The 19,197-nt window shown below is 43.9% G+C and overlaps 1 pseudogene and 2 gene segments (V, D, J or C); all 3 read right to left on the bottom strand.

The window, feature by feature from the left end:
• Nucleotides 1–19,197, bottom strand: part of LOC119524884 — a 609,666-nt gene that overhangs the window by 116,335 nt on the left and 474,134 nt on the right.
• The window catches only part of LOC119524885, a 596,697-nt gene that overhangs the window by 125,967 nt on the left and 451,533 nt on the right, over nucleotides 1–19,197 (bottom strand).
• Nucleotides 179–593, bottom strand: LOC119524889 (annotated as a pseudogene).

Here is a 19,197-nt window from a genome sequence, read left to right as displayed (position 1 = left end):
TGATAAGAAACTAGATGCATTATTTTTTAAATATAAAAGGAATTTCATTAGGTTTAGACAAACTGAGAGTACAACATAATTTTCCAAGGCTATTTAATCAAGTTACTTACAATATTCACATTCCTGAGTACATCTCATTGCATTAAGCACCAGTATTTATTTCAGAATTCTTTGGCCTTCAGCTTAATAGGTGTTTCTTTCCAAGAAATTGAACTTTTTGTCAAATCACTTGATTGATAGGAGAATTGGGTTCATAAAATGGATTCATTGCAAACTTCATATACAAATCATAGACATCAGTAAAGAATTTCTTTATCCCAACTTCTTGCCTTGTGTCATGATGCATGATAAATCTCATATGGCCTGCAGTAACAAATGCCGAAACAAACCGCTATTTGAATTTGTCCATTTGTTTTCAAGTGCATGCTAGATAACCATGTGTTCTCTTCTGAGGTCAAGAGCAGCATGAGGTATGAACTGGTTCAGGTGATGATGATCGTTTTGGATTCTGGATTTTCAGCTGGCAAAATCTTCATTTTGAAAACTGGATTATCATGATCGCCAAAAATGACAAAATAGAAGCTTCCAGACATTGACCTCAATGAGTGGCTCCTGAGATGAGACGCCCACAATGGGAAGCACTAAGTCAATCGCCGAGGAGGAGAGAAGCTCTCTGCGGCTTCAACAGGGTTTCTGGGAGCAGCCCTTGCAAAGCTCTGTGATTGCCCTCTCGCGAGATGTGGCTGGAGTGCAGGTCTAACTCTGGATTGTAGCACTGTAGAGAGGGTGGCTCAGTTTGGAGGGTCTCAGGGAGGGGCTCTTTGGGCCCTGAGCCAGAGTAAGTACACCTGGTTCTGGCTCCCCCCCTTCTGCCTCTCTCCCCCCCTGGACCCGCATCTCAGTCACATTAGAGCCGCCTTCCAGGGTCAGGACTCCGCAGCCCCTCACCCCACACTTGGGAGCCCTGGAGAAACAAAATGTGCATCCTTGCCCGAGTTCTTAATTTGGAGCATGGCCAAAGGATTCAGGACTTCTAAAGCAGTTATCTCTTATTAGAACTAAACAGTTTAAAAAATGCTTGCTGACTTTGAGGTGGAGGATCTATAGTAGATGAACAACATCCAATAATTAAACAAAATATGTTATTCATTTTTTAATAATAGAATATCTTTTTTTTGCTTTCTACTAATGTCTGTGCACATTTAAAAGAAGGAGAGAAAGAAAAAGAGAGCAAGCATGGAAATGATGAACATCCATCTGAAAATATACCCTACTCAGGGTGACCATATGCCCAGGACAGTGCCACAGATGGAAAGAGAATGTGGACAGTAAGGAGGAGGTCTGTGTCCCTGAGGACATCTTGTGCCACTGTGAGAGTCTGCTGGGCCTGATGTGAAGTCCCACCCTGAATGTGACCCTCATCTCCATAGATCTCCAAGGAAACCAGAGATGAGCAAGTTGGGCCAAGAGGAGCATGGGGAGAGTGGAGAACATGGGGTCATCAGAGGGACCTGGCTCTGGAAATGACTATATGATGGGAAAGGGACAGGATGACTCATTCCTAGAAATTCCTCAGTTGGTGCTGCACACAGCTGATTCGCTGCCTTCAATGATTGCATTTTCTTTACACTGGACAGGGAGCCCTTAACAGACTGAACTAGGGGAAGACATTAGCTTCTGAAGGCAACTGGACTACAGATGCTGTGAGTGGTCATCTCAGGAGGGATGGAGACAGGAAGTAAAATCCCAGGTGAGGCCTCTGGAGGAGCCCAGGACCTTGGAGGAGGCAGCAAAGGAAACAGCAGATGGTTAGACTGAATCTGAGCAGGCAGCTCCTGAGACACTGGAGATTCCTAAAAAGGATTAGATCTCAGATCCCCAATTTCCTGGGGCATGTGTCACCATCAAAACTGTCACTGCAGGACTAGGACTGCCTTCACATTGAGTCCCATTGGTCACTGTAATCCCAATGATGGTCAGAGAAGTGGAGCTGCTGGACAGAGTCTGAGAACCTACCTAGAACCCCTGAGGCTCAGATACTAACCCAGGTGGCAGGTTGGGGGTGATGCCTGGGAGCTGTGGACACCAGTGCACCCTGCAACCATCTCTGAGGAGGTGCTGCTTCAGAAGAGGAGGTGGCATCTCTCACCCAGGTACCCAGACACTAAAGGTGGCTGAGTCAGTGCAGACTGGGCCAGGATCCCAACTGGGAGATGGGGAATGGTAAGACTGGCATGATCTCATTTCTCCATCCAGTGAGGGAAGAGGAAAAGGAAAGAGCCCCTTACCTATCTCAGGAGATGCATCACCTGTCAGGAGAGTGAGGAGGATAAGGAGGAGAGGGCTCAAGGCCATGGAGGAGGCTCCTCAGAGTGCTGCTCACAGAGGCCCATAACTGATGCTGGCCTCATTTAGGTCTCTCTTTACACTTGTCCAAATGCCTGGAAGCAGTAACTAATGACCATGGGTCTCACTACCTGCTGTGTCAGCCCCATACCATGCCCTGAATCTGGCCTTTCTTCTGGGACATGGACATGGACTGGACAGGAGGGCCTTGAGGAGATCCACAGAGGACTTGCTACTGCCCCAGAGAGCACTGAGCAGGGACAAGGAGCCTGGCTGGTACAGCAGAGATATTCCACCTGGCCCCACAGGGACAGGCACAGTGCTCCTGCTGCCCCAGGCCTGGTCCACCCTGTCTAGGAGGAGTTGCCAGGAGCCCAGTAGAGAGAGGTCCTGCCACCCACCTCCACTGGCCAGCAACTGCTCCTCACTTCCAAAGGGCAAATCCCAGATACTTGCCCATTTGGGGAAACTCTTTCCTCCAGGCATCTTTCATTTCCACCTGACCTTCTCAGCAGGGATCAGACCTGCCACACTGCTCTAAGAGTAAACTCAAAGGGGTCAGTCTCAAATCATCTATTTTGTCATAGCACATTAGGAAACACAGAGCAGGACAGGGGCCCTGGACTTAACCCATCTGCTCAGATGTACATACTTCCCTCTGCTCCTCAGCCAGGAAGGTGAGAGCTCATCTTATCTCAGTCCACCACCCAGATATGAGGAGATGGATTGTTCTGGAGCTATTTGTGGTCAGTGTGGGGGAAGGGCTTTTGTGTGCTCTGGAGGTGGCCTGTAAATTGGTAACAACTTATTATCAATCAATGTGGCCACAGAATATAAATGATTATTGTTTCTGCACAGTGACCTGTCAATTGACCCCAAGGGAGATTTCCTACATAAATAAACACAGATGTATTCAGTATCTATTACAGTACCATCTCCAGAGGATATATATATGCACACAAATATCATAATTATAATTTTATCATTTCTGTTCCTTTCATTTGCAATGGCTAGTTTACATACTGCTTTTGAAAACCATATTTTTATATAAAATTATCAGTGAAATAAAACTTTTCTTAGCTGAGAAAGAATGAGTCTGACCCTCTTCTCTAGGCCCTGGAGCAGAAACTCCTTGAATCCACACTAGCTTGGATTCAGCCTCTGAGAGAAGAAAGAGAGAGATATCAGAAAGAGGGCCAAGGCTAAGCCAGGGGGCTTGTGTCTCACTTCCCCACCACCATCTGCCACTGTGGAAACTTGCTGTGTCACAGAGAACAGTAAGATTCAGCCTCATCCTCAGGCTGGGCCCCTGTGTGGTCACTTCCCCACCACCATCTGCCACTGTGGAAACTTCTGTGTCACAGAGAACAGTAAGATTCAGCCTCATCCTCAGGCTGGGCCCCTGTGATGGTGGAGTGGCTTTGGACCCAAGCAGGGAGCAGAGAATCTGAGAGATACCCTGGGTTCCTGTTGCTGAAACCAGGTGCCTAGTGGGGCTTCTTTGGACCCAGCTTGGGTTACTGGTGGTTATGGCCAAGCACTGGAGCCACAGGTGAGTGTGACTGTCCCTCCAGGAGATATGGACAGGGAAGGTTCCTGAGTCACCACAGCCTGGGAAATGGCTCCTGAAAACAAGTGAGAGACCCCATGGTCAGGAGAGGAGATGGGGCAGGCAGGTTCCATGTCTGCTGTCCACACCCCAAAGCCTGGCAGTGAGCCACAAGGGTGAGCAAGAGAGGGGTCCAAGCCATGGAGACACCCCAGTGTTGTGCTTTCCAAGAGACTCACCCGAGTCAGCTTCCCCAGCTCTCATTATAACCCATAAGTCCCTGTGCAGGGCAGAGTGTCCATGCAAATGATGTCCCTCCTGGAGGACTCTGCCACTTACCAGGTCACAGCCCTGAGATGCTACACAGCAGTGACCAGGTGTAAATGGAGCCCTGGCCCTGGAGGCCCAGCTGCCAGCTCTGCTGCTCTCCAGCTGCCCAAGCCCACAGCAACCCCTTGCAACCATACAGGCAAACCACTGAGGAAAGGGAGCCCTGCTGCAGGGCTTTCCCTTCCTATCCCACTCGCTTCTCAGATCCTCAGGTTTTAGTTTCTCCATGGTTCAAGTTCAGTGTTGGGACTGCTCAGTCTGGAAACCTGAAGGGGAAATGGGAGGTGGAGCCCTGACTGCATCCCTGCCTCCCTCTCTTCCTCACCTCCTCTAAACAGCCATCACTCTCTGAATAGTAGGGAGACATGGGGCTCTCCTCCTGTCTTAATTTGGGTCCCAGGAGCTCAGCCAATAATGTCACATTGAGGCCCATTGGCACTTGAGTGACCCTTGGTCAGATGCTCAGTCTGTATCAGGGCCCAGGCACAGGCCAGAGTTCTTTTATTTCTTAGTTTGTGGTACAATTCATGCACAGTAATATCCCAGCTACCAATGCTTACCATTCACTGGTTTTTAGTAGATTCAGGAGTGGATGGAACCATCACCCTTACTAATTCCTGAACATTTTCCTCACATGCAAATGGATCCCATTTCCATGGAGAGTCATTGCCCATTCCCAATTCACCTCAGACACTGGGAACCACTAATCTAATTTCTGTCTCCATAGACTTGTTTCTACCTAATGGAATCATGGAAGATGTGACCTTTTATGGATGGCTTCTTTCATTTACCTTAAAGTTTTCAAGATTCATCCATACTGTAGTTGGAATCCATTCATCTTTATGGCTAAATACTACCCTGTTATATGGATACCAAATTTTGTTTATTCATTATCAGTTGATGGACACATAAATTTTTCCCCAATTTGGATTGTTGAAAATCATGCTCCGAGAACATTCTTGTGAAAGTTTTTTGAGTACATATTCTTTCAATTATCTTGGGTGTATACTTAGGAGTGGAATTGATGGGTCACACAGTAACTACGGGTACAATTTTTTGGAAGAACAGCCAAAGTGTTTTCAGAAGCAGCTACAGAAGTTTGCCTTTCCAATTTCTCCACATTCTTAACCCTTGTATCATCTTGTGGTTTTGATTGGCATTTCTCTGATGTCTTATGATGTTGAGTATCTGTTCATGTGCTTATTGGGAAAACATGTGCCCCTGTGTCCTCAGGACCATTCCCTCTGAGGCCAAGCAGGAGGCTGAGGGGTCCCTGCCCCTCTTATGGCCCCAGCATTCCCTAAGGATGAGGTTCTGTCAGTGAAAACTCATCCTTTGAACTAGGTCTCTATAAAGTTTCCCAGGTTTCCTGAAGCTAAAGAAGGCCAATGTATCCCCATGGCCACTTCTTTCTCTCCAGATGAAGCCAGATGATGCTCAAAGGATGCTTTTGGGATCAGGATATATTAATAATTCCATTTACTCAGGGAGGAAAACAGGTACTGTGGACTGTGAGATGCCTGTCATTGACTTCTCAGGACTGGGGTTGGAGGCAACTGGCCCAGATTTGGAGTAGCTTCAAAACTCAGGACTCAGAGGGCAGGTGGTGAACACATTGTACCAGTGTGTACCATTGTAACAGTGGTCCTTCTACCCCCCACACCATGTCCACTCCCTGACAGGGTCTCCTTTATGCCCAGATATGTCCTTAGGGCTGATCAAGAGAGTGACTTTACATTTAACTTGGAAAAAGGGCTAAAGGATGGGACTTCAGGGACATGGGTGTACATTTTTGTGGATAAGGTCCTTCCCCAAGGGATCATAAGCAGAAGATGCAGTTAGTTCTTTTTCCATTGATTACTTCAAACATCACCATCCCTAGGGCCTGAGTTAATTTTGAAGGAGGCAGAAAAAAAATCAATATATTATATGTGAAAATATGCAGAGGTTAAATGAAGATATTACTTTTTGGAAAGAGCAATAATTTTACTCTGATATTAAAAGGCTTGGATGATAGAGGTGGGGAGCGGAAAAGTGGAGATGGGGCTGATAATAGAAGAATGGGTAGAAAAGTTTTATAAGGATCTAAGATTTTATAATTTTTCTTCCTAGTCAAAGAGTCCCTGGATAGTGGATAATAAAGCAAGGAAAGTTTCAGTTTTCTCGGAATATGCTTGTGGAAACACAGTGAATATGTGAGACAACCCCCAACCCCAGCTGCCCTGAGGAGGACTCACAGAGGGCTGGGGGTGAGCAGGAGCAGAGAGAGAAGAGGAGCAGGTGGGTTTGAGGGTGTTGATCAATGTGGGACTATGGAATTGGGTCTAATTGTATGTGAGGGCTGGTCAAGAGTGAAGGGACAGTGTGTCAATGACTAGGGTGACTATCACTGCATCAGACATGGATCCATCCTTGTCACCCAGACCCCACTTTAAGGACTAAGTGATGAACTGCTGGTGGAAGGAGAAGACTGTATTGGACAGCATTACCAGCTGCAGCTGAAGTTTTTCCTCTTGTAGTTTCTTCCAGGAACATGGGGCTGGGCAGCTAAACTCTATTCCATCTTCTGAGATACCCTATTCTGTCTCAATTTACAGGTATAATCTGTGTGCTTCTCTTTCCTCCACTCAGTGGTAGATATTGCTGCAAAGAAGTCTCCCTTACTGATATCTCTATGACAGTCTCTCAATGAAAACAGGCTCCAAACCTGTGGGTCCAGGGATTTTGTCGCAAATCCTCACCTTTGAGCCCCTTGAGGAAATAAAGCTGCTCCAACCCCTCATATGTAAAAAAATAACAGTCAGCCTTGACCTTGGCCTGCAGCCCAAAGATGAGCAAAAGGACCATATTGGTTGAGACATCCTTGTATCCAGAGAAGTGGCTGGGGACACTGGAGCCCTGGTATTTGTTTGAGTCTGAGTAGTAGTACAAGAGACACCATGGAGGGCTCCCTGGCTTCTGCTGATACCAGTATATGCCATAGTCACCAACAGGGGAGCCACTGCAGATGGTACAGGCAAGCCTGGCCACTGTTCTGGGGAGTTGCAGAGAGGGAGTGTGGCTGAGTCAATACAGGCCAGGAGAGGGAAACTGCAAACAGAAATGTATAGGTGCTTGGACAGTGTCCAGGTCTAAGCTACTTGGAATTCTGAGCTAGAGGGGCTGCCCCAGGCTGGGAGATCTGCTGCTGGTCAGTGAGACCCATCCCTACCTGTGCAGTGGGAGAGGATCATCAGGAATGTAGGGGTCCAGGCCATGGTGGACACAGCTCTGTGTGGCCCACAGTGGAGCTGGGATGCCCCAGGCCTCATTTTCTCTCTCACCCCTCCCAGGGGAGGGGCTGTTCATGGAAATTTTCTTCCACCCATGACTGCCAGCTGCTCCCTGATCCCTGAAGCTGGAACTCAGTTTACACAGTAGATTGAGGAGAATGAAGATTTGGATGCTTCTACAGACAGCCCTGGGAGGAAGCAGCTGCTGAGATGACATAAAGGCCATGGCTCAGTGGACACTGCCAGGCCAGAGAAGGTTGCAGCTGCTGTGTCCCCATCAGTGAGCACAGGGAGCAGCCCACAGGGCAGGCCCCCTTGAGTGAATGGTCTTTACTGAGCCCCAGTGTGGGAAAACCAGGGCTGTCCCATAGTGCCCCCAGCTGGTCACAAGGCAGGACATCACCATTGCTGAAATAACTGAGAACACAGCTGCTTTTTCCACCATTAATTCAAAGCAGTGTTGATCTGGGCATCAGTTTCATTCCTCCAAATGCTAAATACTTGATAAAATGCTCCTAAAAACTCATTGTGCTCACAGGTGATTCTGAGCAAGATGCCTGTGGGTATTCAGTCTACCGCTGAGATTTCACAGTAGACACCTTCCTGGGACTGCTGTGTAGGGGCTGTGCCAGCTGTGGGTTCTGGTTTAAGACTCAGATTACTCTGGGGGCATCTTTGGGAGAGGGGGTGAATGAGCCTTCTCAGGAAAATCCTTTTGGGGGAAAGCATATATCTGGAAATTACAGATTTTATATTAATATCCTAAAAACCTGCTGTAGTAGTGACCAATTGCAAAAAGACAAATTAACCTCAAACTTTGCAGTTAATAACAAAATGTATTTATTCAGAGGGGCAAGATGGTGGCATAGAGAGGAGTGAAAATTAGCCAGTCCCCTGTAACAACTAATAAACAACAAGGAACAACTAGTAAATAATTTGGAATAACTGCTGAGGGACAACCATGACTGTCCACACATCATATACCAACAAGGATTGGAAAAAATGCCTGTGATCACAGCATAGAATCTGTTAAGTAAAAGCTGCAGAACTGCACCCAGAGGCCCCTTCCCCCATGACAGGCTTAGCTGAATAGCCTTGCTGTGGTAGAAACTAGCAGCACTCTCCCAGCAAGCAAATATATCTCAGCTGAGCTCCGACTGGGGCTTTAATTAACAAATGTGGACAGCTGAATTAACAAATGTGGAGGCTTTTAGTGGTGACTGGCCTTAAAAACCAGAAGACTCATTTGTTCTGGGAGGGGGAGCCCAGAAAACCAGGTTACATCTGACCAATGATTAAAACTGGGTGGCTGAGTCCTGACTCCAAAGGGAGCTTTCTGTCCCTTTTCCTGTCTCTCAACCTGATGGGCTTAGAAGAAAGAGATGCAGCCACTTTAGTTTGTAATGCTCTAACCAAGACAGGGGTGGAGATAACAGAGTCAGAGAGGCTATTCAAATGCAAATGATAACTCCCTAGGGGGTGTATCTTCCCTAAGAGTAAGGAGGTGGGACCCAGCTTTCCCTTCAGAACCAGACCCCAGAGCCTGGGGGAAAACAGCCAAAACAGAAACTAAAGTGGCCACACCTCCTTACACCAGCCAGGAATGACAGGTGAACTGGTGCCACCTGTAGGCAGTTTAGGAAGAGCACAGAGACTGGAAACCTCACAGGAAAGTCTATCATTCCTCTAAGAGACGCTCTGAATGTAACCCCATTCTGAGACCTGAACCTGTTCTGGTCTGGGAAAATCTGAGTGAGTTAACCAAGGACACCAGATGCCTAGACAACAGAAAACTACAATCTACACAAGGAAAAATGAAGATATGGCCCAGTCAAAAGAACAAACTTACACCTCAATCAAGATACAGTTGAGATATTGTTTCACTTTAATGAAACAATCTATTAGATATTTTCAAAGAAATATGCTAAATAAAATTTAAAAAAAAACAAATCTATGAGTTCAGGGAAGATATAACAAAAGGGATGAAGGCTAAAAAGAAACACTAGGTGAACATAAGGGAGAAATTGAAAGTTTGGAAAACAACTGTCAGAATCTATGGAAATGAAAGGCACAACACAAGAGAAGAAAAACACAATGGAGACATACAATAGCAGATCAGAAGAGGCAGAAGAAAAGACTCATGAACTGGAGAAAAGACAACTGAAATCCTACACAAAAAGAATAGATAGGGAATAGAATGAAAAGATATGAGCAATGTCTCAGGAATTAAATGACAACATGAAGTGCATGAATGTATGTGTCATGGGTGTCCCAGAAGGAGAAGAGAAGGGAAAAAGGGCAGAAACAATAATAGAGGAAATATCCATGAAAATTTCCCATCTCTTATGAAAGACATAAAATTAAAGATCCAAGAAGCACAGCATACTCCAAACAGAATAGATATGAATAGACCTACACCAAGACACATAATAATCAGATTATCAAACATCAAGGACAAAGAATCCTGATAACAGCAAGAGAAAAGTGATCCATCACACACAAAGGAAGCTTGATAAGACTTTTTACAGATTCTCAGCAGAGAAATCATGGAGGCAAGAAGGAAGTGGTGTAATATATTTAAGATACAGAAGAAGAAAAACATCCAACCAAGAATCCTGGGAAAAATGGCCTTCAAATATGAGGGAGAGTTTAAAATATTCTCTGACAAACAGACAATGAGATAGTTTGTGGACAAGGCACCTGCATTACAGGAAATACTAAAGGGAGCACTACAGACAGATAGGAAAAGACAGGAGTGAGAGGTTTAGAACACACTTTGGGTGATGGCAGCACAGCAATGTAAGTACACTGAACAAAGATGACTGTGAGTATGGTTGAAAGAGAAGGGTTTGGAGCATGTGGGACAACAAAAAGAAAGAGGGAACATAAAGACTAGGACTGTATAATTTAGTGAAACCTAGAGTGCTCAACAATTGTGATAAAATGTACAAATATGTTTTACATGAGGGGAACAAATGAATGTCAACCTTATAAGGGGTTAAAAAATAGGAAGTATGGAGACAAATACAATCAATGCAAACTAGAGACTTTAACAGAAACTTTGTATTATGCATCCTTTAATGTAACAGGCAATGTACCAAAGGTAAATGTCTATAAGAGTGGAACATAAGGGAGGGGTATAGGACTCTTGGTATTGGTGATGTTGTCTGACTCTTTTATTCTACTGTAGTTTAATTCTATCTTTCCTTTTGTTGCTTTTTACCTGTCTTTTTTTCTTTTTCCTTTTCTTTTGTGTCTCTACCTTCTTTGAGTTTTCCTACTTCTTTGTGATAGAAATGGAGATGTCCTTATATAGATAGTGGTGATGGTGGTGAATAAGTAAATATTAACTATACAAGAAAACACTGTTTACTTAAGACAGAAAGTATGGTGGGTGAACAAGACCATATTAAAAATGGGCTGATGAAGAAACCTTGAGGGCACTACATTGAGTGAAATAAATCAGACACATAAGGACAAATATTACATGGTCTCACTGATATGAACTAATTATAATATATAAAACATAGGCATGAAATATAAGTTAACAGGATATAGAATGAGACTAAAGAATGGGGAGCAGTTGCTTATAACAAGCAGAATGTTCAACTAGGTTGAACCTAAGTGTTTGGAAGTGGACAGATGTGACAGTAACACGTGATTGTGAGAATAACTAACAGTGCTGAATGGTTTGTGAATGTGGTAGAAAGGGGAAGCCTAGAGTCATGTATGTCACCAGAAGACAAGTTCAAATTAAAAAATGAGAATGTATAAAACAGTGAATCTTGTGGTGGACAATGTCCTTGATTAACTGCATAAATATTAGAAATTATTTCATGAACTAGGACAAATGTATGACACTATAACTAGAAGCTAATAATAGAGGGGTATATATGTCCACCAAAATGCCATTATCTTTGATACAACTTGTGTGGGCAGTTATATTAGTGTTGATTAGATTAAATTCTTTGAGTGTTTCCATGGAGATGTGATCCACCCCACTGTAATTGATAACTCTGATTAGATAATTTCCATGGAGGTGTGGTGCTGCCCACTCAGTGTGGGCCTTGATTAGTTTACTAGCACACTATATAAGCTCAGACAGAAGGAGCAAGTTTGCTGTAGTCAAGAGGGACATTTTGAAGAATGCTGAGAGAGTTGCTGCAACTAACAGAGACATTTTGAAGGACAGATTTTGAAAGCAGTCTTTTGCTCCAGAGAAGCTAAGAGAAAACAAATATCCCAGGAGCAACTGAGAGTGACATTTGAAGAGGAGCTGCTGCCTAGAGAGGAACATCCTGGAAGAAAGCAACTTGGAAACCAGAACTCTGGAGCAAACAACAGTCATTTACCTTCCTAGAGTAACAGACATTTTCCAGATGCCATTGGCCATCCTCCAGTGAAGGGTACCTGATTGTTGATGCATTACCTTGGATGTTTATGGCCTTAAGACTGTAACTGTGTAACCAAATAAACCCCTCCATAAAAGCCAATCCATTTCTGGTACTTTGTGTAATGGCAGCATTGGCAAACTGGAACAGATTTTGGTACCAGAGAAGTGGGATGCTGCTGGGTTTGCAAATGCCAGACATGTTGGAACAGCTTTTTAAATAGATAAGGGGAAGATTCTGGAAGAATTGTGAGGAGCTTGATAGAAATGATCTAGACTGCTTTGAAGAGACTCTTGGCAGAAATATGGACTCTAAAGATACTAAACACTGGTAGAAACGTAATCCTTGTTTTAGAGTGGCAGGGAATTTGGCAAAATTTGTCCTTGTGTAGGATGGAAGACAGAATTTGAATGTGACAAGCTGGGATATTTAGGTGAGGACATTTTGAAACTAAATATCAGAAGTGCTGCCTGGCTTCTTGCAGCTTATACTGAAGTGTGACAGGACAGACATAAGTGGGAGAAATGAACTCTTGGGGGCCAAGAAACCAGAAACTGATAATTTGGAAAATTCTGGGCTTCCAGAAAGTGAAACCCCAAAGGCTACAGCCCCATGTGAGGGTTTCACCAAACATGGAAACTGGCCACCATTTCAGTACAAGCCAAGATTGGAGATGGAGTTTCCAGAAATCCTTGTCTGATGGTTTTGACCCCTGTATATTTCATGACAAGCATACAGAAGTTTTGTGAGGTCTGTATAGTTGGAGTCACTGTAGGTGGAATGGAAAAGGAAAAAATTGAAGGAAAAATTTCTTCAAAGACAGAGCCACAGAGATTGAGGTATGGAGTCAAGATGTCTCAGGCTGGGAGTGTAGAGCAGCCTGTGCACATGGAAAAGATTGAGTTTGCTCTGGAGGTAGAGCACGGGTCTTGATGCTCAGGAAAAGTGCTGCCATCCCAGGCCCCAGAGAGGGTGGAGCATATTCTCTGGGGATTGGGAGAGCCTGGCCACCACCCTACTGTTTGAAAGAGTGTAGAGCCCTTGCCCCAGAAAGGCAGAGTCCAGGTGACACACCAATGTTTGAGGAGGGTGGGGCCAAGAAGGTGGGTCTTCCCAATGTGTGGATTGTGTTAGTGCACTCACAACAGGGTTTGGTGAAAAAATGACTATTGTGTAAACCTTTGGAAAGTGTGTGACTGCTGCCCTCTCAAGCTCCAAGGATAAAATGTTCTTGAGTAAATGACTCTCAGATTTTGAAATCTAATGGTTTGCCCTGCAGGTTTTAGGAACTGTTTGGTCCTGTTAACCCTGTTTTGCTTTCAGTTTCTCCTTATGGCAATGGGTATGTTTATCCTATGATTGTTTCTCCTTTCTATATTGGCCATACATAACTTGTTGTAAGTTTCACATGTCCACAGCTAGAGGGGGAATTATGCCTTAGGAAAGACCATGCCTGTAACTGATTCTGATGGGATCTTGTACTTACCTATTGTTTCTGAAACTATTTAAGTATTTCTGATATTGTGATGGGATGAATGTATTTGTATATGGAAAGATCATGTCATTTTGGGGTCCAGAGGGTGAATCTGCCAGTTGAATGTAACATGACCCACAAAATGCCATTATTTTTCATGCAATCTTGTGTGGGCAGGTGTATTAGTGTTGATTAGATTATAATTCTTTGAGTGTTTCCATGGAGATGTGACCCACCCAACTGTAGTTGATAACTCTGATGATAATTTCCATAGAGGTTGTGGCACTGCCCATTCAGTGTGGGCCTTGATTAGTTTATTTGAGCACTGCATAAGCTCAGACAGGAGTGAACTTGCTACAGCCAAGAGGGAACTTTGAAGTACATACAGGAGCTGAGAGAGGAGCTGCAGCTTACAGAGACATTTGGAGACAGCCTTTGAAAGCAGTCTTTTGCTCCAGAGAAGCTAGGAGAGGACAAATGCCCCAAGAACAACTGAGAGTGACATTTTGAAGAGGAGCTGCTGCCTAGAGAGGAATGTCCTGGGAGAAAGCCACTTTGAAACCAGAACTCCAGAGCAGATACCAGCCACATGCCTTCCCAGCTAACAGAGGTTTTCTGGACACCATTGGTCATTTTCCAGTGAAGTTACCTGATTGTTGATTCATTACCTTGGATACTTTATTGCCTAAAAGACTGTAATGTTTAACCAAATAACCACCCTTTTTAATAATAGTCCATTTCTGGTATTTTGCATATTGGCAGCATTGGCAAACCAGAACAAGGGGCATATAGGGAAAATATACCTTTTGCAAACTATGTACTACAGTTGCCAGTATTTTAACAATCTTTCATCAGCAGTAACAAAGGTACTATACCAATACTGAGTCATTAATGTAGGGGGGTTGGCTAGGGGTAAGGAGGGAATTGAGTTTTCTTTTTTGTCTTTATTTCTTTCTGGAGTAATGAAAATGTTCTAAAAAATTGAAAAAAATAACTGCAGTGATGAATGCATGGCTGAATGATGGCATCATGGGCAATTGTATAATTGTATGCTATGTGAAAAATCTCAATAAAATAAAATTAAGAAACAAAATGCATTTATTGACTCCCACATTTCTGTGGGTCAAGAATTCTGGGGCACCTTCACTGTGTGATTCTGGCTCAATTTCCCCAAAGATTGAATTTAAGCTGTCATTCCTGGCTGTAGATATCTGAAGGCATGACTAGGACTTGGGGGTCCACTCCCAAGCTCACCCACAGGGCTGTGGAAGGAGGCTTCAGGACCTCACTACATGGGGGCCTTTCCTAGGGGGGATTCTCACATGGTCACAGGCTTCCCCCAGAGCAGGTGATGCAGAAAGATATGGGTGAACTACTGAGAGAGAAAGAGAGAGACACAGACCAACAGAGCAACCCAGATAGAAGCTGAAGTACTTTTACATCCTAACTTCAAAAGGAGTCATCATCACTTCACCATATGCCTTTGGTCATGGTGTAGAAGGAGTCTCCACTAGAGTGTGATCCTCAGGAAGCACAGTCATTGGGAGGTCTCCAGGAAGCAGCCAGCATACTATGAATATCTATGTGCCCCTTGGAGAGGCAGGCCCGAGATGGCAGGAGTAAGGTCTTTGGGGATGCCCTTTGTGAACTCTCTTGCACCCTTCTATGCCAGTCCTGTGCCTGCCTGAGCTGAACATATATATGCAGACAGACTAGCTCTGGGAATCCCTGTATCTGTCTGTGATGATTAGGTTCATGTGTCAACTTTGCCAGGTGGTGGTGCCCAGGTGTCTGGTCCAGCAAGCACTGGCCTACTGTTACTACAAGGACATTTGTTGCTGGTTAATAACCCAGAAGGCTGTTTTATTAAATCACCAGTCAATTGACTGCAGCTGTGACTGATTACATCAACAAGGGCATATCTTCCACAATGAGAGAATTCAATCAGCTGGATTTAATCCAATCAGTTGAAAACTTTAAGTGAGACAGATAGAGGACCTTCATTTCTTCTTTGGCTAGCCAGCAAGCATTTCCTGAGGAGTTCATCAAATGCCTTCATTGGAGTTGCCAGTTTTCTGCCTGCCCTATGAAATATGGACTCATGTATCCCCCACAGTTGCATGATACACTTTTATAAAATCTTATATTTAGATATCTCTCATTGATTCTGTTTCCCTAGAGAACCCTAATACAACTTGGTACCAGGAGTGGTTCTTGAGAAATGGAATCTTAGATGGGCTTTTACAATTGGTTTTCTACTCTGAATAGATTCAAAGGCACTAATGACTCCATGTCCAATAATCAAGATGTCACTGGCAGCCCAAGACATGAGATAGCTAAGGATATATGCAAAATATCACTGTTTGATTCTCCTAATCATACTCCTGTTCAAAGAAGGATCTGGGTGACAGACTTAACAATTTAACAGAGTTTTGCAGAGTTAAGAGGTATAATGACATTGGCTGGTTGCTCTCAGATAGGCTGGATACATTTATAAGAGAAACAGATGGACTAAAGGATTCAAATTTGAAACTTAAGTGTCGTTTGACAGATGTAAAGGTTTCTATGTGGTGCCCTGAAAGAAATTCATATTTCCTGTGGCCACAGACTTGAGATTTCTGAAACTCTGACCCAGAGTCTCATTGTGCAAGTAGCAGATTTACAACATAAACTAAAATCTCAACCACACAGGGTGTCTGCTGTTAAATAAAGTAAAGGCATTGATTGGAAAAGAATGGGGTCCTGAAACTTGGGATGGGGACATATGGATTGATAAATATGGCAGTGAGGACACTGGAACCCTGGATTCTGCTGAGTATCTGTTAGATATACCTATAGCTGTCTCTCCTGAGGAAACAGCCTCCCACCTCCAGTCTGCCCTGAGGAGACAGCTACCCAACCTCCAGCATGCTTTAAGGAAACAGCTTCCCAAACTCCACTCTGCCCTGAGAAGTCTACCATACAACATCCACCTAAAGATATTAACCTTTCATTGCCTGCTAAACATAATCATCTCCCCTGAGGAAGCATTCCTCACTCCTCTGTCTGGAGAGATTAATCTTGTTTCACCAGATGAAACTGCAATGGAATGTCCTGAGATAAATGTATTGAGGGATGCTTCTAATTCTTTTCATGACCCACTGACACCACTAGTCTTTGCATCAAGACTTATAACTAGACAAAAGGCCCAACAGGCCCTGAAGGGTGAGACGAGATACAAAGTATGACCCATGAGGAAGTACCCTATAATCCAAAGAACTGTGTGAGTTTTCCAATTTATATAGTTGAAAATCAGGGGAATGTGTGTAGGAATGTATATTAAGGGTGTGGGATAATGGTGGAAGGAATATAAGTTGGGGTAAGGCTAAATTTACTGATATGGGCCCACTAAGCAGAGAGTCTGCATTCAATGTTGTGACTCAAGGGGCTAGAAAGGGACATTAACAGTTTTGTGGGGTTGGCTGAAACATGGATCAAAAGATGGCCAACATTACCTGAGATCAAAATACTATAACTGCTCAGATATATTGTATAGGAGGGGATTCAAAGGCTTAGAGAGACTGGAATGTTAGGGTGGATTTATCATGGAAGACCTACTCAAACACCCTTGGAATATCCAGAGGACACACCTTTTACCAGGACTGTGAGGAATAAATTCTGTGAGACTAGCTCCATCATCCCTGAAAAGCTCTGTAGTTACCCCTACTCTGTAGGTCAGACATTAGTTTGGGAATTGCTGTCTCTGTGCTGGAATCCTTAAACACAATGGGGATGGGCAAGTTTGGATATATTATGTACACTCAAATGCCATTATCTTTGTTGCAATCTTGTGGTGGCAGACAAATTAGTGTTGATTAGGTTAGAATCCTTTGGTTGAGTGTTTCAATGGAGATGTGACTCAATCAACTGGGTGAGACCACTGGAAAATTTCCATGAAGGTTTTACCCTGCCCACTCAGTGTGGGTGTTAATTGGATCACTATAAAGGAATTCACAGACAGAAGAACCTCAGTGAAACTGAGAGTGACATTTAAAGAGGAGCTGCAGCTAAGAGAGGACAAAATGCCCCAAGAGGAAAATTTTGGAGAACACCATTTTGAAATGCAACCTGGGAACAAGAAAATGCCAGCCACATGCCTTCCCAGCTAACAGAGGTTTTCTGGATGCCAATGAACTTTCTGAAGTGAAGGTACTCTATTGTTTTGCATTACCTTGGACATCTTATGGCCTTAAGACTGTAACTGTGAAACCAAATAAACCCCCTTTGTAAAAGCCATCCATTTGTGGTATTTGCATAATGGTGGTATTAGCAAAACAGAACAGATTTTTGTACCAGAAGTGGGGTTCTGCTGCTGAGTTTGCAAATACCAAACATGTTGGAATGGATTTTTAAATGTATAAGGGGAAGATTCTGGAAGAATTGTGAGTAGCTTGTTAGAAAAGGCCTAAATTGCTTTGAAGAGACTGTTTGTGGAAATATGGACTCTAAAGATACTTCTGATGAGGCCTTGAGCAGAAATGTTGATAATGTTGTTACAAACTGGAAGGAAGGCAATCCTTTTTAAAAAGTTGCAGAGAATTTGGCAAAGCTGAGTCCTCATGCTGGATGGAGGGCAAAATTTGAAAACAATGACCTGGGATATTTAGTTGAAGAGATTTCAACACTAAATCTCAAGAGGGCGGCCTGGCTTCTTCTTCCAGATTATGGTAAAATGTTAGTGGAAAGAGATGAACTTAGAACTGAAATCTTGGTTGCAAAGAAACCAGAAATTGATGGCCTGGAAAACTCTGGATTTCCAGAAAGTTAGACCACAGAGACTACAGTCTCATGTGAAGATTTAACAAAACATGGAACCCAACGGCCATTTCAGTATATGACAGGATTGGAGATGGAGTTATCCAGAGATGATTTGTGGAAGTCCTATTGTCTGATGGTTTTGACCCCTGCATGCTTCATGCAAAGCCAGTGAAATTTTTGCAACATCTGTATAGTTGAAGCCATCATGGCCAGACTGGTATGGAAGGGAAAGAGGAAAAAAATTGCAGGAAAAATGTCTTCAAAGACAGAATCATGGAAATTTGAGGTCTGAAATCAAGAAACTTCTGTCAAAAAGAGCAGAGTAACCCAGGGACATGGAAAGGGTGAGTTTGTCCTTGAGGTCGAGGATGGGCCTTCTGCCTCAATGCTCAGGAAGAGTGCTGCCACCCCAGGCCCCAGAGAGGCTGGAGTGCATTCCCTGGGGACTGAGGAGATCCTGGCCACCACTCCACTGTTCAGAGAGGGTAGAGGCTTTGCCCCACAGAGGCAAAGTCTGGGTGGAACCCCATTGCTTGAGGAGGGTGGGTCTGAGAAGAAGGTGGGCTCCCCAATGTTTGGCTATGTTGGAGCACACACCCCAGCATTTGGAGAGAAAAGTTCTGCTGTGAATGCCCTTGGAAAGGGGGCACAGCAAGTCTCTCAAGCCCAAAGGATAAAACATCATTCTATAAATGACTTTCAGACTTTGAAATCTAATGGGGTTTTCCCTGTGGGTTTTAGGAATTGTTTGGTCCCTTAAATCCTGTTTTCCTTATTGTTTCTCCTTATAGCAATGGGAATGTTCATCCTATGATGTCCCTCTTTGTATATTGGCCATACATAACTTGTTCTGAGTCTCACAGGGCCACAGCCAGAAGGGAACTTTGCCTTCAGAAAGACCATGCCTGTAACTGATTTTGATGGGATCATGTACTTAACTATTGTTACTGAAATGATTTAATGTTTTGTGATATTGTGATGGGGAGGAAGAATTTTGTGTATGGAAAGATCATGTCATTTTCGAGTCCAGGGGGTGGA

The sequence above is a fragment of the Choloepus didactylus genome, assembly GCF_015220235.1.
Source record: "Choloepus didactylus isolate mChoDid1 chromosome 23 unlocalized genomic scaffold, mChoDid1.pri SUPER_23_unloc1, whole genome shotgun sequence".
NCBI lineage: Eukaryota > Metazoa > Chordata > Mammalia > Pilosa > Megalonychidae > Choloepus > Choloepus didactylus.
This window is presented reverse-complemented; position numbering and strand designations above follow the sequence as displayed.